The sequence below is a fragment of the Pinus tabuliformis genome, chromosome 2_2 (assembly GCF_031772625.1).
Source record: "Pinus tabuliformis cultivar Carrire ecotype Pingquan chromosome 2_2, CPIR1, whole genome shotgun sequence".
In the NCBI taxonomy this organism is placed as follows: Eukaryota; Viridiplantae; Streptophyta; class Pinopsida; order Pinales; family Pinaceae; genus Pinus; species Pinus tabuliformis.
In genome coordinates, this window is record NC_142300.1 from 1161520821 (window position 1) to 1161545022 (window position 24202).

General features: G+C 38.3%; 1 protein-coding gene across 5 annotated transcripts in view; it reads left to right on the forward strand.

Moving 5' to 3' along the window:
- Window positions 1-2209: 2209 nt before the first annotated feature.
- Window positions 2210-24202, forward strand: part of LOC149197552 (uncharacterized) — a 79640-nt gene continuing 57647 nt past the window's right edge. The window contains exons 1-3 of one of the 5 annotated variants that reach the window (XM_089405884.1): window positions 2216-2368; window positions 2488-2556; window positions 2676-2837. The gene's annotated coding sequence lies outside the window, so the exon portion shown is untranslated. Of the gene's footprint in view, window positions 2369-2487; window positions 2557-2675; window positions 2838-12708; window positions 12843-24202 lie in introns of those variants that run through there. The other 4 variants (XM_089405886.1, XM_089405885.1, XM_089405883.1 and 1 more) reach the window with 4 other exon arrangements.

Here is a 24202-nt window from a genome sequence, read left to right on the forward strand (position 1 = left end):
ATGCCATAGTTTTTACTTGTTGTGATTGAGTTCTCACGCAAGGGAGGAGCGAGCTATTGTACCAAGTGGTGTCTGGCCAAACAAGGTCGATTAAACAGGGGTGAGGCCGACGATAGCGAATATGAGAAAACATGGTGCAAGGGTTTGAGTGGTTTATGTTTTGTATTAAACTTTATGACATCTAGGGGGATGGGCTAATACATCCCTCAGTGAAATGATCAGGTACGAAATTAGCCCAATCCCCACCAACTCTCACACCTAACACCCCATTCAGGGGATGTCCACTTAAGTTAATACACAAGCTTTGATTCCTTATTTTATTCAACCATTTAGATTTCCATTCTTTCCTCGACTAGGTTTCATTACAAGGATCATACCTACAAAACTGAGCCCATATACTTCATAATTCCTATTCCACTTAATAACTAAGAATATGGTGATTCATCTTCTTCCTTGAGCCATTCATTGCATTTACATGGTTTTGTGTGACCTCTTTTTTGTGATATCAACTAGGACAATATTCTTTCTTTTGTTGCGAGCCAAACAAGGACAATAATTTTGTGCCAAGCCAATGGTGGTCATATCTATTCCACAATGGATATTTTTTGACCTCCTAGTCCTCCATTAAAACCATCACATATTGTTTTTTTATGGGATGCCTACCTTCTCCTTTTTGTTTCTACAAGATCACATTCTCAACTAATTAGGAAGATTTTTTTTATCCCATTCCTATACACTAACCTGTTTTTTGTCTTCCGATAGTTGTATGGGTTAATATCACAAATTTTTTGATTAAACTTTTTTTACTATTTCCCATGTAAGGCATTGAGTACTTAAGAGTGTTTGATTTTTTTTTAGCACATCCCTTCAATTCTTTCATTAAATTCTATTTAGAGATTGAATGTTTCTTAGGTCCCAATGGGTTACAACTTCATGACTACTCTTAAAAGTTTGTTGAATTTCCATCATGGGTGTCTTGACAAATATATTTGTCAGTTACCATCTTACCTTTGATTATGTTTTTTTTCGTGAGTAAAAGCCAAATAATTTTGTTATCACCATGGGAAATGATACAATAACTAAAATACATGATCTACATTTCCACCTAATATGAGGTTTCCATATGCATAGACTCAAAAACAACTATTAAATCACCCAATTACGAGAATAGATATATTTATTTGAATCTACTATGTTCTTTAAATTGAGTTTTTTGCATAATGAGGAAATTGCAATATTTCATGGTGAAGTACATGATTAAGCTTGTCTAGGAAATTGGCATGCTAAAGTAAAAACATTTGCTCCATCATGGCATTGCTACAAATCTTCATGGAATCTACACTCTCAAGTGGGATGAAGTCACTATTAATCATATTAGATAAAGGGTTTTGAAGGTCGAACCTTCCCTTGCATTTTGTTCCTCCGTTCGTACACTCATTTGCATAACTAGCTTGTTTGACTCCATTTTAAAATGTTTGGATGAGAACAATTCTCTCGATTATTCCTTCCAAATCTCCTTCATTTCACAATGTCTAGTTCTTAATACTTACTCCACATGTTGTTCAAATCCTTAAGGATTCTCGAGGATAAATTCACATACAAGCCCTTATTTATTTAGTCCACCTATCTTAAAGATGCTTTAGTTTTCCATTTTGACATTACCAGTATTTCCTAGCAAGTAGATGTCATTTTCTTTCACCATTTGCTTCCTTCAAAAGAAAATTCCCTAAATTTTTTTCTAGTGCTATTACAACAAGGGAGAGACTAGCACTATAGTGTTTTTACAACAAAAAAATGGTTAAAAAGAATGTAAATATATTAATATAATTTATCCCACTTTAAATATTTACTCATGAGTTTGCTAGTATAATTTACATTTTAACTTATCTATGGCTAAATGATACCTAATTCCAACCACTATCCCAAATTTAACTAAATAATAAGAAGATTGATACAATATATTCTTATTTTCCATATTTTCCAAACAACATTTTAAATGAAAATAATATTAACTTCCATCTACAACAACAGCTAACACCCAACCCAATTGTAGATAATGCCCTAGATGGTTCAATTAAAAAAATCCCACAACCTACTTAAACATTATGTCTTAGCAAATAAGGTTAAAACAGTGAAGCTAATCATCGAGACCAAAGCAACCTTTACGTGATATCTTAGTCTTAAGAGGTTCACTATTCTCACTTTTGTTTTCATATACACATTTAAAAAGTGTACGAAAATTTCTCCTCAGTAAGAAACATATAGCATGATTGGTCCAGAACCAGAGATTCTCGCAGATGGACGATGCGAGCTTCTTGAACCCCGGGCATAATCGGTCCAAAATAACTATTTTTCCCCTGAATGTTAGGTATGAAGTGAAAACTTAATACTAAATTCTTTGAACTTACTTAAACCCTAAACCTTGGCTAGGGTTTCATAACGATTTATATGCAAGGGAGGCATGTCTCAAACCAGAAATTTTCGCAGATGGACGATGCGAGCTTCATGAACCCCGGGCATGATCGGTCCAAAATAACTATTTTTCCTGAATGTTAGGTATGAAGTGAAAACTTAATACTAAATTCTTTTAACTTCCGTAAACCGTAAACCTTGGCTAGGGTTTCATAACGATTTATATGCAACGGAGGCATGTCTCAAACCAGAAATTTTCGCAGATGGATGATGCGAGCTTCTTCAACCCCGGTGATGATCAGTTTAGTAATCTGAAATTTGCAATCGGAAAACAGTGCTCCCTCTGCGTCATTGCGCAGAGGTTGAAGCGCTGTAGATATGTTTTGCAATCAAGGTGGATAACTGGCGTGCTGAGGGGTTCTTATGTATGCTTTTCCTTCTTCTTTTTCTAGTAAAACCAGTTTGTGCTGTTCGTCTGAATGCTGATTATGTTAACTGGGCTCTGTAATTTCATGGCTGTTGCGATTTTTTTTCGGCTCGAGATTTATAGATCTATGTTAAATACCTCTACTAGCGTTTAATACCTTTTTTAATATTTCTTAATAACAGAAATTAGTGGTGACGATATGTGTTTCAATAACATAGAGATATTTCCCCAAAGTGTAGAAGAAACGGATCTTATTCACTCATATTGAACCATTACAATGCTGTTTAACATTACAATGCTGTTTAAGTAAAAGGGAGTTCCCAAACAAATTTATGAAAATATGTCCAAGGAAATATTCATTTCACGCTTCTCTGGAATATCTGGAGGGTGGCTCAGCTGCCAGAGACGGTGACGGTTAGTAACTTAACAGACACGGTAGTAGCGGTTAGTAACTTGACAGGACTCAGTTGGATCTAAACGGTCCACCGTTAAACGTTCCGTTTAAATTCATTTCAGCTATTATTTTTTCCATCTTGGAAAAATTCAAAGGGTGTTTCATCACATTCCTGGACGGGTATCCTTTCTAAATGTATTGTGATAAAGTAGTTCCTATTATTGAGGGGGATCGGAAAATGTGGTGGAAACACGTAGACATAAGCTTATAAGGCTCTCAAGTTTTTTCCATGGAAAATTTTATCGGGGAAGTGAATGACACTTGCAGTAAATCTCACCAAAATTCACCAAAATACATGTACTTCTAACATAAAACCCATGATCTCTCAGTGATTAAGAATTTTAACTGGTTGTCTTTAACTGATTGAGTCAACCCATTGGGCTACTTTATGCTTTATACATAGATAAATAGACAGCCAAACCTGCTTGTGTGGGCAATTTGGTTCTTAAGAGATAAACCAATGATTTCTGAGTTGAGATGAACCAATGATTTCTCAGTTTAGGTTTCTGTCATTTGAAATGCTTTGATTTAGTTTTTCTGAATCTATCATATTGAGTAATTACTCAATATGATGGATTACCAAATGCGACGAATCTGAAAGAACTAAATGAACCAATGATGTCAAACAGTGCTTAGCGATGTTAAGGGTGTAAAAAATCTTGGAACTGGTTGGGGAGAGTGGGTTCGTGAACCATTCAGGAAGGGAAGCATCCTTTTCTCCTTTCCAGGTGTTATTGTTACTATTAGTATCATCAGAAGTTTAAAAGAATAAAGTCGTTCAAAATGCCAGAAAAAATAGGTCTTAAAACTACCAAAATTGGTTCGTGAACCATTCAGGAAGGGAAGCATCCTTTTCTCCTTTCCAGGTGTTATTGTTACTATTAGTATCATCAGAAGTTTAAAAGAATAAAGTCGTTCAAAATGCCAGAAAAAATAGGTCTTAAAACTACCAAAATTATCTATGAAGTTAAAAAGGTAAGGGTAGTTCAGAGTTTCGTACTACCAGAGTATACTAAAATATCAGAAAATATAACTAGCAAAGGGAAATGTAGGCATATCAGTCCTTTATATTTCCTTGGTCCTACTTGTTTCCCTCTGCATTGGATTTTTCGGTACCGATAGAAGGAACATCATTAGGGAGAAGCCCACTGAAGTAGGTCTCTCACTGCTTCACCCTTTTCTACTTCGTCGAATCTGGTGCCAGCACATCCTTTTACTGTTGTTGAATCTGGCATTGGCATGCTACACTGATTGAGTCAGCCTTTGGGCCTCCAAAAGGTCTTTCATTCTTCCTCAATGCTATAATGGCTTCAGCGTGATTTGGAGCTTGTTCATCATCTATTTTTCCTCCACTGTCTCTTGACTTTAAACTCTTTGTTCTTTATCTCCAACAAGTTTCTGCCCCACCCTTTCTATGGGAAATGAAGCATCTTGTCATAACATAGAGATAGTAGCAAAATTCCGTCATATTGGCCTTCTATGTTTAGAAAATTGATATTACTTTGAAATTGGGTGAATTTTTATATTGTAAGTGTACAGTGAATTTACTGTTGATAATCTTTGATAAATTTGATACACATCTCACCCGTAACCCCATAACACCAGAAAAGCCTAAAAAAATATTTAAAAGGGACCAATAAATATTCATAAAATTGTCAAATTTTCAAGGAAAAACTTATTTTTCTGAATTATTGGGCTTTCCCAAAGCTGAAATTCTTTTTTGCAAGGAAAAAAACATATTTCCATATCTATGAGATGTATACTTCCATTTTGGAGCCCTATCGGATTTTTTCATTGCATGTATTTTTTCCATATGGAATCATATTCAAATTTGTGTCCATATACAAATCTATTTGTTTTTTTAAGATCAGGCAGATTTATATTACTTCATGGAAGAACTTAATTACAACTTTGATGTGCTTGTCTGGTGGTCCATTATTCAGAATTGTCCTGATGATGGTTGACAAATATTGTTATTACAAATATGGTTATTACAAATATGGTTATTACTGTGGATACTCCGAGACTTAACTCAAAAGAAATGAACCACAGATGCCTAAAATCCAGAGACCAGACTAGTAACAAATAAACAAATTTTTTAAATTACTCATTGTTTTTGACCTGAGAGATTGAGAGCTTAAACCAGAGACTTGGCTTTTATATAGACAAAATTACATATACAAAAAGACTTAAATACATTCCGAACAGAGCTATCATGCTGCAGGGTGATCAGATGGCAAGGGAGAGTTCTCGCCTGTAGCTGGAGATGTCGTCGCCCTTGCTACCATACAAATCTTACTACTATAAGGACATACATTTCTGGTTCTCATGCTGAGCTTAAAACTTCCAGATTGAGTGTGTGGCTTACTGGCAAGCGGTGAGGTGGTTGGGCTTGTAATGTAGAGAGCTGAGCTTAAAATTCTCGAGTGAATCTGGGGTGATTTTGATGGCATAGAAACTCTTGTCATAGCTTGATACTTAGTTGAAGGAAAGCCGTAAGCTTCTATAAGGAGAATTTCCACAACCTTAAACCATTTAACAACCATTCCACAATATCAAGCCTATTAAAAATAATAGTCACATTCATGGTGAGGTTGTGGTCTTATCTCATCTAGCTTTGTAAAAGTGTTAGTTTAGTTGCAGTCTCATTCTTACCCATAGAAGAATTCGTCATGCATCTCTTCAATAATTATTTATGCAGATAACTTTAAGAAATTTCTGAACTTAGGGAAGTTAGTTGGATGTTGAAGTTGTATTTTCAACTCTGTGTTTACAACTAACTAACAACTGAATGTTTGCTCTTCACTAATTAGAAGTTCCCCCTTCTTGCGACCTACGAGGACTACATGCAACCTTCTGCTCTGCAAACCAGAACCAGAGTCAAAGAACATTCATGTGTTAAATCAGGCAATGCATTAACGAAATGATTTTAAAGATCAAACCTTGGTGCACGGCATAAAAATTAAACGGACACATTTTCATCTCTTCCAATGTTGAAAACACAATCTATAGCTTCATTAGCTTGGTTAGGGTTGACAAATCACCTAAGAGAAATACAGCAGACTAACAGGTGGAGGCGTGGGCATATTGAAGACTCTCCTAGCAGTAACCTTTTTAATTATGCAGTACAGGTGGAGGCGTAGGCATATTGAGGACTCTCCTAGCAGTAACCTTTTTAATTATGCAGTACAAGTCTTTTTTCGTAAGGAAGACCTTGTGGAAAACCCTTTTAGTACTTCCACATGATCCATGGATGGCAAATAGAGTAAACTGTTGGTGCTGGTTATGGCACCAAGGGATTGAGAGTGTCAAACCTGTAACCTCCCAACTCTGAAAGGTTCCATATCTTGCCCCAAGACAAATTGGGCTAACCCTTGTGACTGTTTTTTTTTCCACTGGAAAAATCGTAATCTTTCATTAAAATTGAAAAATTACATGTTGTAGATGCTTTTCAGCATATGTTGTGTTTGGCCCTTACACCACGCAGGGTGATGTCAAAGAATACAAAAAAACAAGAAAAGTAAAAAAGATCCAGCTGGCCTATGCTTTCCTGCCCTTCTTCTTCTCCACTCTTCGCCAACCTCCAGTGTTGGGAGTGGGAGTAATAATGGCAAGCTGGTTTTCCATTGTATTCAGTGGTTGTTCTTTGTCAGATTCCGATCCTTCGGAACCGTGAGTTCGTTTGATGCCACTTACTTCCAGCTGAGATTCTTGTTGCTGTTTCATATTGTTTTGCCCCAAGTTAGTCTCCCGGGTATTCTCTTCCTGTATGTCTTCCTGTCCCATTTGCTTGCCTGTAGGTTTTGTCTTCAATTCCTCTTCTTCTAACGGTTCAGTATGCTGCCAACCTTTGGGTTTTTTTTGTTGTTTCTTATTCCCTTTAGGCTCCTTCCTAGCCAGTGGACAGGCGTATTGGAGGTGCCCTGTTTGCAAGCATCCGCGGCATCTGAAAGCTGTGTTCTCATAGTCAAGCAGTTGTGTCCACAGTGAATTATTAAAATTCAATGTGATGTGATCTGGTAGTCCTTGACTCAGGTCCACTTCTACGCATATTCTGGCAAATGTGAAGATTCCCCAAATAGCCCTGTCTGCATCTGATTTTGGGAACTTCCCCTAGGAGTTCCCAATGGCTATTAAAACTTTATGATGCCAAAAATGTGGTGGGAGGTTATGTAGCCTTACCCAGATTGGCATTGTTGAAACTACCATGGTATTGGCATCAAATTCCGAGAACCAGGGGGTGATGAAGAGGCCAACATTTCCCCAAAACTAAGGCCCCTGATTGATGATGTTATCTCGTTCTTGTTTTGTGTTGAACCTGACTATGAAAAACCTTTTGGGCATAGATAAATTTCACAGTTTGGTGACCATGTGGAGAAGATCCATTGATGCAGTCCGTCAGATTTTGGCCAAAAACCATTAAATCTACAGATAACAGAATTTTGGGCTAAATTTGTGTATAGATTAGTTACCTCCGGCAGAGATACTGTAAGCATTGGAGATTCCTGCTTCTATTCCACGATGTATGGTCCTGGTAGCTCTGATGTTCGTACTGGTTTGTTTTGCATGTGTTCCTTCCCTTTGATTGCATCACGAAAGGAGCCTGAAGTTTTTGAGCTGGCTCCCTTGCATCCGCCTCACAGTGTCAAATTTAGTATGATAGTTGAATCTTTGGTGACACCATAGTCCTGGAGCGTGTGATTATCTTGCAAATTGTATCTTGTATATATCAAATTTTGGTGTGTTGTTGGAGAGTGTGATTATCTTGCGAACTGTATCTTGTATATATCAAATTTTGGTGTGTTGTTGGGGTTCCCAGTTTTATCTGGATCTCCTTTTTTAACTCCTTAATGCTCATCCCCTTGCTGATCTGTATGCAGTAATGTCTGCCTCCTATCGATCTGATAAAAATTTGCATCAGATCTTCCTCCATACCTGGTGGATCAACCTTGTCTAGGTCTCGATCTGTTGGATCTGCCTTCTCTGTCTGCCCAAGAGCGCCGCAAAGTTTGGGAAACTGTCTGTACCCTGTTATCTCTTGTTCAGGCTGTCCGAGGTCGTTTTTCAGAGGCCCAATCATGATGCCCAGAGTACCTGCATTTATCAGGAAAGCCCAGACCTCCAGATGCATGGTGATTTTTGCCAGGAAAACCCCTGGCATCGTCTTCCCCTTGTTGGCATCGAGCCGCGCCAGTTTGAATGAGAGTGGGGGTGCAGCGAATCGCATGGCCCCCGATCCTACTCGCATTAAGCATGCCCGAACCTCCAAATGCATGGCGCTTTTGGCAAGAGACGCCCCAACCATGGGTCTCGTCTGCCGCTTGGTGGCACAAACCCTTGCCAGTCCAATGGAGAACGGGAACGCGGCGAGCCTCACGGCCCTCAGCCATTCTCGCGCAACCCAATCCTGCCTGACGACCTCTCCCTTGTCGTTTTGCTTGTTAACGACAGATCGATCGAAAACAGGGTATTCATTTGGCTGATCTGGTCGATGCTGGGGTGAGTCTCCCTTACCTTGTCCCGGTAATATTGATCCCTGCTTCACACAGTAAAAACCACCCTGATTCAGGAAGAGAGGGCGCGCCCTTGGCCTGAGTAAGACTCGTTCCGCCGCAGAGGGATCATTTTCTGGTTCAAGGCCGAGCCATAACATTGACAGAATGTCATAGTCAGCTAGCCCGACTGCCGATTTCCTGTGAGGGCTTTGTACTGTTCCATTGTAGGCTCGATCTCTGGTTTGCAGTGCGGTGGCGGCGTAAATCGCTACTTCTAAAACCCTAGCCATGGCTCCTCTCGCAAGTTCTCCGCCCTTTAAATCCTTGTGACTATGTTATATGAGTTCTTTCATCAATTCATTGTTGCTTAAAATGACTTCTTATTGTTCGTATGAAAACGAGATTTGCTTCGTCATCAAGCAAGTCACACAAACACCGACTTTCATGCCCATCTGCTGGGGCAGATTACTTGCTGCATTTAGATCGCTTGAGATAAACAGATTCGTTTATTGGTTTCCACTTCTGACGATAGGCATTGTTTGAAGTATCAAACCCTTATTCATCTAGTACTGTGACCCTATTTGGCTCAATTGGAATCTCGTACTTTTCTTCCATCACAAGATTTGTAGCTAAGATCATTGGTATATCCTCCATCCATTCACTAAGAGCTTCATCTATTTCTTGCTTTGAAGAGGTCATTCTCCCTTTCTAATCAATAGCTTCAGTATTCTGCATTTCTCTTTGAAATATCTTCTTGTATTCCTTCCCTGCTGCTAAAAGCCTAATTGCATGTCATCTCCAAGCCTATTCTGAAAAATTTATATTCAATAGCTATCAAATACAATGGTGACCATGTTCCAATTAAGCTTTAGGGCCAGAATTGAGCTTCAATTTTTTTAACCTTTCTTGCCCAGCCATGCTATTAACCTAGGATTCATTGTTCTCAGAAAGGGCTTCCCAGGGATCAATAGCTTCTCCTTTCCTGAGAGAGCTCAGAATGGTACGTGCTCTCTCTTGATATGTTGATGTGGTTTTGTAGATCTCTACTCCAGTACCTTATTGATATGTCTCATACTGGAATAGGGAGATATGATGTCACTCTTTTCAGTGAGATTATAGCACTTGTTTAATGATTAAAATTTCTGTTATGGGGTGTTTTTAGACCGTTGTTTGTAATAAAGAATTGGCTGAAGTGCCCACAGATGTGTGGTCTAACAGATAGCAGTGGGGTGATTGCAAATATATTAACATGGAGACCCAGGTTCAACATCCCTTAGTAGTGCAGACAAGGCTAGGTGCAAGTCCTTGATTTGGATTTTTAGCCGAAGACCGCTGTGAGTCTTAATAGCAGCTTTTCCCAAGAAAAGAAAGTTGGCCGAGTTGAATGCTTTTCACTAGATTTTGAAATGACATTTCATACAGCAGCTGCTTAGCTGAAGGACAGCTATAAGTTTCTATAAGCAGCATTGCCAAAAAAGGAGATTGGCTAGGTGAATGCTTCATACTAGATTTTTGAAATCATACTTGGAGCTGATTCACTAGTATCTTGCCTAGCTTCGATATTATAACAGAACAATGATAAGTGATTTTCTTTACGTAAGAATTCCCTGGAATCTTAAACACAGTTCAACTTAGCAATCCAGTTTTCCAGTTTAGTTTAGTTAGAATTTATATTTCTATTCCAGCCTTGATAACTAAAAGAGCAGCTGCAATGATAATCAGAGAAAACTTCATTCCTTTTTCACCTTACACAACAAACATTATTCAAATTTCATCCCATGGGTGCTTCATCTTGTTACAGGAGCTCTAAAATGATATAGGAATAATCACTCAAAACCACTTAATATTCGTATTCATAATGCCAGTACTGACAGTCTGCAGAGCACAACACTTTTGAAAGCCAAAGGCATGATGCTATAATATCCTGCTCACAGCAACATTCAAAGGAATTATAAACATGTAAACCCAAACTGCCAATGCCAATTATATGTAGAATGCTACTCTGTCACAGGCACAAGTCTAATGTACTGTTAATTTTTATTGAAACCGTGGCCAAACCTGAGTTTAAACTTTAACGGTACCTTTGAGTTATAAAAACATCTGAGCGAATTGATTTTAATAATAACTGTACATTCTGACCTATGATACAATTCTTTTCAATTTTATATGTTTTGTTTGTCGAGTCATTATTTATATCTTTAACATGCATTTTGAGAGTCGGTAACAATTTCATGAGTTGTTCATGAGAGTGATTCTTGCAAGAACCTAAGGCCTTGTCTAAAAGTTACTGAAACAGTGGCCAAAACAGAGTTTAACAGAACTTTGAGCCATGAAAACATCTGAACGAATTGATTTTAATAATAGCGGTACATTCTGAGGCTTGACCTATGATATAATTCTTTTTAATATGATTTGTCGTTGGTTGTGAAGGCATTCTTGGTCTTTAAGTTCTGATTTGAGAGTCGTGTTGGGTATGTGTTATATTTTTTTGCATGATCACTTTCATGTGCTGTGTATTGCACTGAGAGTAGTGGGCAAAAGCCTCTCTGCAAGAGGTTTGGCCACAGTGTCCCCGAACTGGTATTATTATAATTATTAATTTTCTGTAGTCTTTTGTGGCCATTTTGACATGATTTTCACTTTTAGCGGTTTTGTGGTGCATGGTGGTCTAACCCATGGTTTTGTAGTTTTGGTTAAGGAATTATGGTTGTATTGTAATTCAGGGTAAATGGATTGGCCGTTTGTGGATGCCATGAGATTATATATTTCATTGTAATATTATAAAGATGAATCTGAAAAACCTTTCTGGTTTGACTTTGTAGAGTAAAATATCTGTGGTAATGTGTGTGTTTTGTGTTACATCTTTTTAATCTCTGTGGTATTGTGTGTGTTTTCTGTTACGTCTTTTTTGTTTCATTAAGAATCTGTTTGTGCTGATTAACTGTACAAGGTTAAAAGTTAAAACCTAAGTTGTACCAGTTTCATGGGTTGTAATATTATAAAGATGAATCTGAAAAACCTTTCTGGTTTGACTTTGTATAGTAAAATATCTGTGGTAATGTGTGTGTTTTCTGTTACATCTTTTTAATCTCTGTGGTAATGTGTGCGTTTTCTATTACATCTTTTTTGTTTTATTAAGAATCTGTTTGCGCCGATTAACTGTACAAGGTTAAAACTTAAAACCTAAGTTGTACCAGTTTCTTGGGTTGTACAAGAGAGCTGGGAGAGCGATTCTCTCAAATGCCTCAAGTCTTTGCCAAAAGTTATTGAAACAGTGGCCAAACTTGAGTTTATCTGTAAACGAGGGAATTATGGCCCACTTGCATCACGACATGGATCTTAGAAACATTATAATTATAGTCTGCACAGTCAGATGTCAATACAGTCATTACTCAAAATTGATTTCAAGGGTTCTTTTCTGTCTGAATGGGTACCTCAGTTTAGATTTCAGCTCAAAGCTTCATTTAGTTGCTCTATCTATGCTGAGTTTAAACTGCACATTGCAACTGTGCTAGACAGATTTGAATGCATTTTAAGTCGAACAAATCACCCATTCATATATATATATATATACGCGCATCAAACTCAGCTATTTGATTGAGCTGATACAACAATTAAAACACTGCAATTTCAACAGTGTTAAATTACATTACACATTCTATTTTCTGAAGTGGTATTCATAGCACTAAAAGTTGACTTTCGAAGAACAAGTGAGATTCAAAACTCAAAAGGATTATTAACCTCTGCAATTTTCAAATTATTACACAGAACTTCAAATCTGTTCAAACAAAATTCATTCAAGCTGCTACAGATCTGCATGTATTCAACCACACTCAGTCTAATTTCAAACACATATAATGCTGATGTTCATGCAGAGTTTCAGATGTGCGTGCTACTCATTCACATCAGCGATGCAACATGGTGAATACATTTATGTAAGATTATTTCGCCCTCCATGTATTGCTGTAGGTGACAACATTGTTGGCAAATGGTAGATTGCACCACTGTAGGCTACTCATTCACATCAGCGATGCAACATGGTCAATACATTTATGTAAGATTATTTCCCCCTCCATGTATTGCTGTAGGTGACAACATTGTTGGCAAATGGTAGATTGCACCACTGTAGGCGGCATTTTCCAATATAATTATAATTTTGCATTTATATTCAAAATAAATATCCAAAATATGAAAATAGTTGCAAAAAATATAAAAACATGCATATTTGTACATATATCAAGATATAAATGAGATCCATGGAACATTAATTCCAATATAATTATAATTTTGCATTTATATTCAAAATAAACATCCAAAATATCAAAATAGATGCAAAAAAATATAAAAACATGCATATTTGTACATATATCAAGATAGAAATGAGATCCATGGAATATTAATGATTAATTATTCGAGCTTGGACTTTACAAACAAACATCAAATTTGTAAGCATATCACAACTAATATAGAAATGAGATCCATGGAACATTAATGATTAATTATTCGAGCTTGGACCTTACAAACAAACATCAAATTTGTAAGCATATCACAACTAATAGAAGGTATAAAGTATCAAAATTTTATGCATAACTAATATAGTAGCAACTAGCAACGTTTACAAAAATAGGCCACCACCAGCTGCACATTGAAGTTGGAAGACTAAAAGGTTCAAATTCACAACACTAAAATCCAAGACTATACTCTATCATCTATAGACTATAATAAATAAAGTAGTGAATTGTGAATCTATTTACTAATTTCTCCTAACACCAATACAACCATTGTGTGGACCTCCACATGGTGGTAGTGAAGTAGATGGTGGGCATGGAATTGAAGATGAAGCCCTTGCCGTTGATATTGAAGAGTTGAGCATGGGAACAATGGCACTGCATGCGGGTGGCATCTTAACACGATCATTCATCATCATTCTGGATAACAACATCTCACAATTGCTCGAAATACAACACTCCATCTGCCGAATTATCCACTAGATTTTTGTCCCAAACCATTAAGTCTTTATTTGTTTTTGCCTCCTCACAGCAAGGGGACAATAATAGGAAGTTGTAATGAACATAAACTAAGCTCTCTGCCTTATTTACATTCAACTTGTTTCTTTTGACATTGTGGATGAAACTACAGGTGCTCCAATACTTCTCTATAGAAGAAGTGTTTACCACCTGTGAAAACATCCATATTGCCAAACATTGTAGATGTGGAACAACATCACCATGCATGTTTTGCCACTTGAGAGAAGATATTCACTCGATCTCTACTTACATGATTGTGAGGGACTAATTTATCCAATGCTTTCATATAACCAACTTAAGCCTTTGGTTCTTGGTGTGGTTTTCTTTTGGTCCTACCATGTGCTAGTGATGAAAACCACGATACATGATAGTATTTAGGTGTAAGAACATATGCCAAGGCATGCAATGGATTTTTTAGCATTTCCCATGGTTTTTCCACCTCTATGTGAATATAATTATACAAGTTGATATCTCTAGGCTCAACCATGTCTTTTATCTGCCCCAACATGCTATCCTATCCATTTGTTCATACACCTCTCCAATTATTGGCTGATTTGAATTTGTGAACTTGATTATGTTATAAATTGGCTTGGTGAATTGCAAAACATATTTAACTTGCGACCAAAAGTGTCAAGAACAATGTACTTCACTACATAACACCTACTCTATCAATGCTCATATCATCCCATGAATCACATGTCACCATAGCACTTAATGCTTGTCTCACCTTGTGTGCCTAAAGGTGAGGTAATAACTCGTAAATCTAATTTTTGTAATCTTAAGCAACTACAACTTTGAGCAAGTGCCATAACAGTGATTGACTCTTGTATGTCTTGTGACAAATTTAATGAGTTGCTTTCATGTCTTGTATAGTTGATTAATCCCATCCACATTCTTTATGCTTCACAATATAATGCATCAAAAGGCTCAATGTGTGCACCAAACACTTAGACCAAAAGATGTGCGGATGATGTTGCTCAATGACTTTTCCTTGCTGCATTGTTGGTGATTACTTGAACCACATTATTATGACCAACATCATTAATTGTTTTCGATAGGAGATCTGCAGTGTTTTGAGAAGATGCAATGATGGAGGAGTCATGACCTACAAGAAACACTGCACAACTAGCATAAACACCAAGAACATTGAACAAATGTTGGTTTCTAACATTTGTCCTACCCTTTGATATAATGGATACTACACAATCTCCCCACTCATCTATAAAACATGTCAAAGCTCTATGAATCTTTGCTTTTTCTCTGTGTAATAACAAAGTTCTAGCTTTCTCATAGTTGGGGCTCTTGTATTTTTTTGGTGCTTCATTGATGGCTTTAACCAAATCATGCTACAAGCATAAAGAAACTACACCATTTTTGCATACACATCATTCCTCTCACCAATATTAAGGAAATTTGCTATTTTTCTAGATTCAAATGTTCTAGAAGTTTTAAGAGGAGATGAAGTGTGGCCACCACCACGAAATCTAGAAGTTGCACTTGCATCAGATTGAAGTACTTTGGCTTTTTCGTGTAGCCTTCTATATTTTGATGTATTTTTTCCTTTGTTCCATTGATACCTCAGGGCAAATTGAGATCCTATGGCACTCTTATTATCATCACTTTCCAGTACCCCACAAAGATGTCTCTTCACACAAGGTATATGAATTGCAATAAGGTTTTCCACCATAACAATCACGAGGTCATATAAATTTTAGGCTCCGAAATTGTTGTACTTAATGCACCTTTTTATTCATATGATGCCCTACTTATTCCTTTGTTTGACCAGTTTATGAACTCTTTCTACATTCTTTCAATGCAATAGCAAAGATTTACGATTGATTTGTATTTTATAAGAATACTTTCATTATATGCATTTCTAGGATTAATGTTCATTCAAATATTGTTAATGTAGATCGTCTTGTTTCTGAATTGCATAGGGATCCTACACTAGGTATATGTGGGCTACTTCATCATTCAAGCTTTCCACGAAGGAAAATGCTAACTGGTAGGTTAAACATGCATCTAGAATTATCTTGGATCCTTTTTGACAATCAGAGGTGCACTTATCTTTCATTGACTTGTTCCTGCACTAAAGAGCAACATTCCTGCACTAGAGAGCAACCAATTTGGAGCTTCGACATCTCGGCATGCTTCCGGGGAAAACCAAGGAAGGTTATTGTCCAAAATGATGTTCTAACACCTTCCCATGAGTTGGATTACACCCAGGTCGCACGTGTGGGTCTAGAAGAAAATCAACAAATCTGCTCAAAATTCACACAGTTTTCAAACTGCCAAGTTTGACCTCAATTTGCGTGCAGTTGGAGGCGAATCTCGAAAATCTGAGCAAATGGGTTTTTTACCAGTATAACAAGTTATCTAGAACCGAACTGTTTCTCGAGATTCACATCGGTGTAAAAGTTACACGAGGGTCTTTGAGATAGCTTTATAAAAAACACTTTTTTCATGAATTTTAGGATCTTACCTAGATTTGCAAAAATAACTAAACAATCAACTTTGTGCACGATTTCCAAGGCAATGGAGATGAATAAAAAAAATCCAAGAGAGATTATTGTTGAAAACATGACAAATTAGGTTGACTCCAAACAACTTTCCTAGATTCGCATTGGTCTAAGAATTACACGAGGTTCTTTGAGGCAATTTATGAAAAACTTTGTTTTTTTCTAGAACTCCAAAATATGCCCAAATTTGCAAACTTCGTATCAAATTTGTGTTTCTTCAATTAGATCATGGCTGAACTAGATTTCCCATCCATGGCATATTGTTGGGATTTAATCTCCATATTCTTTGCAAATGATTGTCTTGTCTAAAGCCAAACTTGTAATGTAAAACTATTATAAAAACAGAGCCATGGCTCCAAGCCTAGCTAACAAGCCATTTCTTTGAAGTTTGTACCTTGATGCTACTGAGTTGAGTGTTGGGGGTTCTACCCCTTTCCCTCTGATCAATTGGAGGCTCGACTACTGTAGATGTTGTAAAAGACTAAGATTTTAATTTAATGGCGGGTTCATGTGTGTCTTATGTCTATTTTCTGTTTAGTTAATTTCGCTCACATAAGCTAACATTTTTCCTTAAATGGAAACGAGTTGATTGGCTAGGGCCCAACCAACTCAGCTCGTTCTCCCCAAGAAAAATACTAGCACATATATAACCACAATGACAGATATTTTTGGACAATTGTCCCCAGAGAAACCTAATGTAGGAAAACTGGTGCAACAAATGAGGGTTTCTTTCATTAATCTTCAACAATAATTTTTGTACAAGACAAAATAGAGGAAGAATCACTGAGAGAAATTTACTGGTGAATTTTTCACACTCCACAACATTTTTCTGACCCCGAAGAGGACCTCCTGCCCCTTTCCCTAGCCTTTCTGCGTTAGCCTCTGCGTAGTGATTGTGTAGGCCTTGCGTCAACCCTTCTGCGTTGATGATCTGTGTCCCTCTGTGCTGCCCCTTCCAAATTTGTCCTACACTCTCAGACTATGTTGATGCCCTCTCTCTCCCACCTGCAACTCACTCACTGACTCGATTTCCTCTCGCCGAACTTCAGCCACTGAGAAAATTGATTTGCTCATCGACTTCTTGATATAATCTTCTGTTGGAGCACCAACGACCAAGATTAAAACATAATCGATGGCTAAGATTAACTAGAAATCAATCCATGTCTTTCTAGAAGATTCTCACCATGAATTGATTAATACCCTTTAAAAAAAGCTAATTATTTTAATTAAGTCGTCTCTAGGTGGAATTTCTAGAAATGATTTCTGGGTTTTGGAGAATACATGTATTCTAGCCTCTCCACAAAATTTCATGGCTAGAACACATCCGATGCTACAAAAAGAAACAATGTACCCTAACATATTTTCGTTAGATTGTTTGGTTCATAGATTGGACCTTTTGATGCATGATATTATTAAAATGAAGGACCATAATTATAGATGGATTGGTGCATTGTAGCGTTTACAATATGATTCGATTTTCAACTATAAGGAACCCATTGTTTAGGGATGTGAATGATCTTATAGACCACATGATAGGCCAAATCCAAGACATTTTTGAGCTGAGATATGCGATCTTGTATGATCATATCCATAAACATGTGGTCAAAAGGTGGGATAATCTCAATATTCCACTCTAAGCCTTAGCATATGTCTTTACATCAAAATATTATTCTCCATCTTGGTTGGCCCAACTAACACTTTGAAGGTGGGGTTAGGAGAAAACTGCACAGATCTAGAGGTACAAATTGAGTATGTGCTCACATTGGACAAGTTGGTCCTTGATGAAGAGGAGTGTGCTTAGGTATGAAGCCAATTGAGCAGTTGCATCATTGAAGATGGAGCCTTTGGTGACTTGCATGCATCTCAAGATTGAGATAGGTTAAGTCCTATTGAATGGTGAAACATATATGGCTCGTACTAGTTGCATAAATTGTTGATGAGGGTGATTTCACAAAGAATGTTAATCTGTAGACCCCCCAATCGGGACCCAGTTAGAACCGAACTGGGACCAGTAAAAAATCAGACCAAAAAGTCGGTTAACCAAAAACACATAAAAGATTCAAATTTTAAAGAAACACATATATATTCATGTGCATCCATATGAATTCAAACCATTTATACTCAAATAAGGAAAAGTTCTCATTTATATAACATGTAAGGGTACGCATAACCAAAATAGTATTGAGTGCAATACATCTCCGAATCAAATATACATCAACAAATAGGCTCTATATGGTTTGTAGCGTCCAAGAAAAGTCATGCTACAACAAATACCTACATATCATCAAAATCATTGCTTATATTGGGATTGTAGTCATCAATATCACCATCTAAGCATTAAAATAAGATAAAGGCTAAGCATGTCAAATCAAGGTTTTGTTTGAGTGATGGGTACATATCACTCAATTTAGTCGGGGTATTAAGAGGGGTTCCAAAGGGGCAACTACTAGAACAAGTGGCAACAATGGGACAAAGACCAACTGTAACCTCAGTCATGTCCCCTCCTTTTTACGAACTTTCACCCATGGGAGGAGTCTTGGTAGAAGGGAAATCACTATGAAATGTATATCAATAATGGAAAGATAGCGACTTAAGAGCCCATTCACAAGAGAGACTCAAACTATGGGCTTGCTTGCTTTGAAAGCAAGGTGTGGGGCTCTCCAAGAAAGGCTCAAAGAGGCCTAGACCTAGAGATTAGAGGTATGGTTTGATAGGAAATTCCCTAGACCTAAGATCCTTAAGGAAAAGGGGTTTTCTAAGTGATCTTGTGAAATAGGAATGATTAAGGTGCGAGACCACAAAGAAGCCCAAGTGGACCCAAGCAAGGGCTAGGGTTTTGGGTGAAACTTCAGATAAAGGCCTAGATCAGGCAAAGGAGGAGAAAAGAGTCAATGAAATTGAGTTTTACTTGTGATTTCAATGCAATGACTCTTGATGAAGCCACTAACCAAGGAAACCTAGGGTTAAGAGCAAAATTGGAGCTAGGGCTTGGGATAATTCCAAATGTAGCCATAGGAACTCCTTCAAAATTTGTGTGGGAAAAGGCCTAGATCAGGCAAAGGAGGAGAAAAGAGTCAATGAAATTGAGTTTTACTTGTGATTTCAATGCAATGACTCTTGATGAAGCCACTAACCAAGGAAACCTAGGGTTAAGAGCAAAATTGGAGCTAGGGCTTGGGATAATTCCAAATGTAGCCATAGAAACTCCTTCAAAATTTGTGTGGGCCTAGAGGACACCCTAACGCAGTTGTTGCCCAACTAGCTCTTGAAATGGATGGCTACAATGAATTCCGCTTGATGCCCTAGGAGACTTTTAGGGTTAGGGCTTCAGAAAAGAGGAAAGGAGGTGAAAAAGGTATTCTTTAGAGTGATCACTAAGGATAGGATCAATGCCTAGCTTATTCGGAGAATGGAGTTAATATGCTTTCTACTTTTGGAGTTCTTTTAGCAAGTTCACATGGCTCTAGAGGCAGCTACTAGGTTACCAAAGGAATTTATGCTTTTTTTTTGTAGCAATTTGATGATTTCTCAAGGAAATTATGGATATAATTTACCCCTAGGAACATTCATTCACTATACCCAATCATGTAACATATTCAATACCCTCACAAGATCAAAATTTGACTAATTCACATTAAATTAGGGCAAAATTTTAGATTTCATGACCGAAAATTCCATACATTATACATGTATATAAGGGAGAGATAAACCATGAAAAACCACTTACAAGTATAGCGAGTATATCCAATCATCAAAGAGAGACAAAATCAAAGCTCCAAGACCAAGACAAATACCCAAACATCAAAATGCATCATTGATCATCCAATTCGTCCATCAAAAACTATAGTGAGATTCTCAAGAAGAGAGAGATACAAATCCAAGTGATGATGAGGAATAGAATGATCCTCTCATCAATATATATGATCCTCTAAGGGTTCAATTTTCCTAGCTAGGCTTAGTGATGCCTCTAGTAATACAATAATGTGCAAAATAACATTCCACGCTGACAAGGCCACCAAGATAGCTCCATAACATGAAAGGTAAGCCTCTCAAGAGGGACAAAATGATAAATACATAGCTAGGAGGGCCATTGGAAGGCCTAGTGGAGTCCAATATGTGCCAAAATGAGTGGAAGGGCTCCAAATATAGTGATAAATGTTAGTTTCTGTAGCATCGGATGTGTTCTAGCCACAAAATTTGGTGGAGAGGCTAGAATACATGAGATCTCCAAAACCCAAAAATCGTTTCTGGAAATTCCACCTAGAGATGACTTAATTAGATTATTAGCAAATTTTTAAATATTTCCTAAGTCTAAACTTAGGGAACATGGCTAATTAATCTGAATTAATTAAGTCAAGTTGAGCATTCTCTAGAAACTCACACGGATCGATCCAGAAATGATTTGAGCCATCTATTGAGATTTAATCTTGGCCGTTGGAGTTTCAACAGGAAGATATAAGAAGGGATCGATGTGGTGATGGAGAATGCACTAGAGTCATTTGGAGAATTCGATTTTCCAGAGTAGCAGCAGTCAGTTGCCGGAGAGTTCGAGATAGTGGGGGTAGGGAGAGTGACTTGGAGGAAGTTTTCCAGATCCGGAGAGGCAGCAGCAAGAGGGGCGAGTTATTCCCAGTGAGGCAGTGCAGAGGACTGCGCAGTTGCTTCAGAGAAGCAGTTCGATTTGCTGGAGAGAAATTCATTCTCAATTCCAGAGGTTAGGTAGAGGGTCAGAGTTCCAGAGAGGCAATTTCCTCAGCAGAGACAGGGAAAACGACTTCATCAAAAGCAGGTTGGAGGCTTGATGTTATAGGGTTTGCACAAAGCAGCGTAGAGGCTGATGCAGAGGTTCTTGGAGGCTGAGTTTACTGAAGGAAATTGTGCTAGGATTGCTTGTGGAAGAAGGGTAATTCCCTTAAAATAATTTTACCCAAGTTTTCTTGCTGTTTGGATTGCCAGATGGGCATCCATAGATTGTACTCAAATTTTCACTTCTGCATAATAATAAAACCCTCACTGCTGCACCGGTTTTCCCAAGTTGGGTTTTTCTGGGGACATTTGTCCAAAAATAACAGTGTCATTTTTATGTGTGTGCTAGTATTTTCTCTGTTCCAGCGCTATTTGTTTTCCGCAGTTTTATTTGCGAAGGTTGCAACGTGTTTATTTTGATGTTACTGTAGCATGAAATTGATTAATTAATTTATTAGTTAGAAGAAATAATACCAGTTGTTGCAATAGGATTTCAGTTTTGAAATTCTCACATGGTATTAGAGCGTGAGTGATCAACCAGGAAGCTCAAAAGCGGACAAGGAAATTTCGTTGCTCAAAGGGAGCAACAGGTAGAAATTTTCAGAGGTAGCGCAGTACCCAGACAAGCAGGCTGAATTGCTCGAGATTGTGATTCTAGTAGTCAGAGGGAGCAACTGCAGCTCAAATTTTTGCTGAGAAAATTCCTGGTTGGACGCAGAGGGTTTTGCTGCAGGTTGCAGAAGCAAAATCCACGTTAGGTGGAAGAGAAAAGCACACATAGTAGAGGGAAAATTTTCCTCAGGGAACTTCGAGTCTCGAAAGTTCGAATTTCCAGTTGCAGATTAGTAGTAGCAACTAGCAGAAGCACACATTCCAGGAGGGAGTGTGAATAGCAGAGCAACAACTGAGCATAGTGAAAGAGGGAATTTTCGACAATTTCAGAGATGGCCACTGCAGGGCCTAAAGATCAGGATAGGTTGGATGTAGCTTCCAACTATGTCATCTGGATGGCTAGGATGTCCTTCCTTCTAGATGAATATGACTCAAAGCCTACATTGATAATGTAGTGGCAGTTCCTAAAGATGTAGATCAGCTCAAGGAATATAGGAAGAAGATGGCACGGGAAAAGCGTTTGATCCTAGATGGAGTCTGGGACCATATAGTCTCACATATAGCGGCAAGGGGAACGACCAAAGAGATGTGGGATGCTCTCTCCATGCTATGCCAGGGTACTTCTGAGCAACAGAGGATGTTCCTAGAGGAGAAGCTGAGATGCATCAGGATGCAGAAGGGGGAAGGCATAGATCCCTTCCTCACTAGAATTCAGGAGGTTCGAGATCAACTATCAGCTGTTGGGGCAGCGCCTCAACCTTCAGAGCTAGTACGATTGACACTCAATAGTGTCTCAGAGGATTGACAAGTCTTCGTCCAAAGTATATTGGGCAGAGACACGCTACCAGGATGGGACAAAATGTGGGCCGATTTGCAGCAGGAGGAGTTGAGACGAGCTTTGTTGAAGAGCTCCATTAGTGGCAACAGTAGCAGCAGACAAAAGGTGGTGAAGGAGGAGGAGAATGTGGCCCTCGCATCTAAGGGTCCCAGTCAAGGGCAGGGGGAGCAGAGAAAGAAGAAGAAGGACCTATCTAAGGTCAAATGCTTCAGGTGTGGCGAGTTTGGCCACTATAGTACCCAGTGTCCTCTCAGAAAGAAGGACAAAGAGGAGAAGCAGGACCAGGTAGCAACACATGCTGAGATAGATAGGCTGTCCTCTAGGTTGGAGGAAGACTTCGCGATGTTCGCAGCCATACCTCCAGGAGTGAGGTGGGGTGACTTGGAGTTGTAGCGCCAGAGAGCTCCAAAGACTGGGCAGGGTCTTTGAGGAGTCCACCTCATGGATCATTACCTAGCTACGGGGGCACACAGTATTCAGTAGCAAGATGGATCAGTGTCAGAGGTGTAGCCATAATTACAGAGTGACAGTTGCAGACTAGTTGCACTCAGATGCTGGAGAGCGCAGTGAAGAGTTAGCAACAGTGCAAAGTGGCATAGTGCAAAGTCAACAATGTTGAAAAGTGTAACTAGGTTTGGTCTTCATAATGACATGTAATTATGATTTTATGTAGTGTGATGTAAAGAAGAAAAATAAATTTATTGTATTGCTTGTTTCATGGGTTTCATGAGCAAGGGATTTTATTTTCGAGTCAAGACTCCGATTGAGAGTCTTTAGGAATTATTTGTCATCTAGTTATAAAATGATAGTCATTGTCATGTAATGAACTCATGTTACACTTTGTAAAAGGTCAATCTTGTCTATGTAAATTATCCTCCAAGACCTTGTCACTTATCCTCTTCAAGTTGGCCTACAACGACGAAAGAATATGCTAGAAGAAGTCGGCCTAACTCTTGGGATCATGTCGGCCTCAAGGACATGAGATGAAGTGTATATATAGCCACACTCAGCCTCACTTAAAGGTAAGAAACTCGACATACATTTGGTGAAGAGAAGTGCGAAGAAAGAGGCCACAAAAGGAAGTGCGAATAAGGGAGAAAGAGGCTTCTTCTGGGCACATCGAACAAGGTTTCCTATGGGTTAGCGAAGAAAGTTTCTTCTAGGTCAGCAAAGGAGTATTTCTTCTGGGCAAGCGAAGGAGAAGTTTATTCTGGGATAACGAAGGAAGGGTTTCTTTTGGATAACAAAGAAAGGATTCTTCTGGGGCCAGCAAAGGAAGGGTTCTTCTGGGTACTTTTTCTAGGTGACAAAGATAGAGATCTAGAGACTGAGATTCTCTAGAGGAATCCAGTGAAATCATAGAGACTGAGTTTCTCTATTGGAAGTCGAGAAGAAACCAGTGTGAAGGATAGAGGCCGAGTTTCTCTAGAAGGAGCCGAGGAGATCAGTTCAAGATCAAGAAGAAAGTCGAGAAAGGGAAGAGGCACAACATCAAGGTTAGTGACAAGGTTCTTGGGAGGATGCTAGGGTGAAGGGTCTTTGTCATGGTCTTGGTACTCATCAATTGAAGATCTAGACGAAGAATTTTGATTGGGTTTTCCTCTTAAGAGGTGAGAGATTTTTGCCCTGGCTGACAAGCCTACATATTGTGTCTCTTGTCTTTTATTGTGCA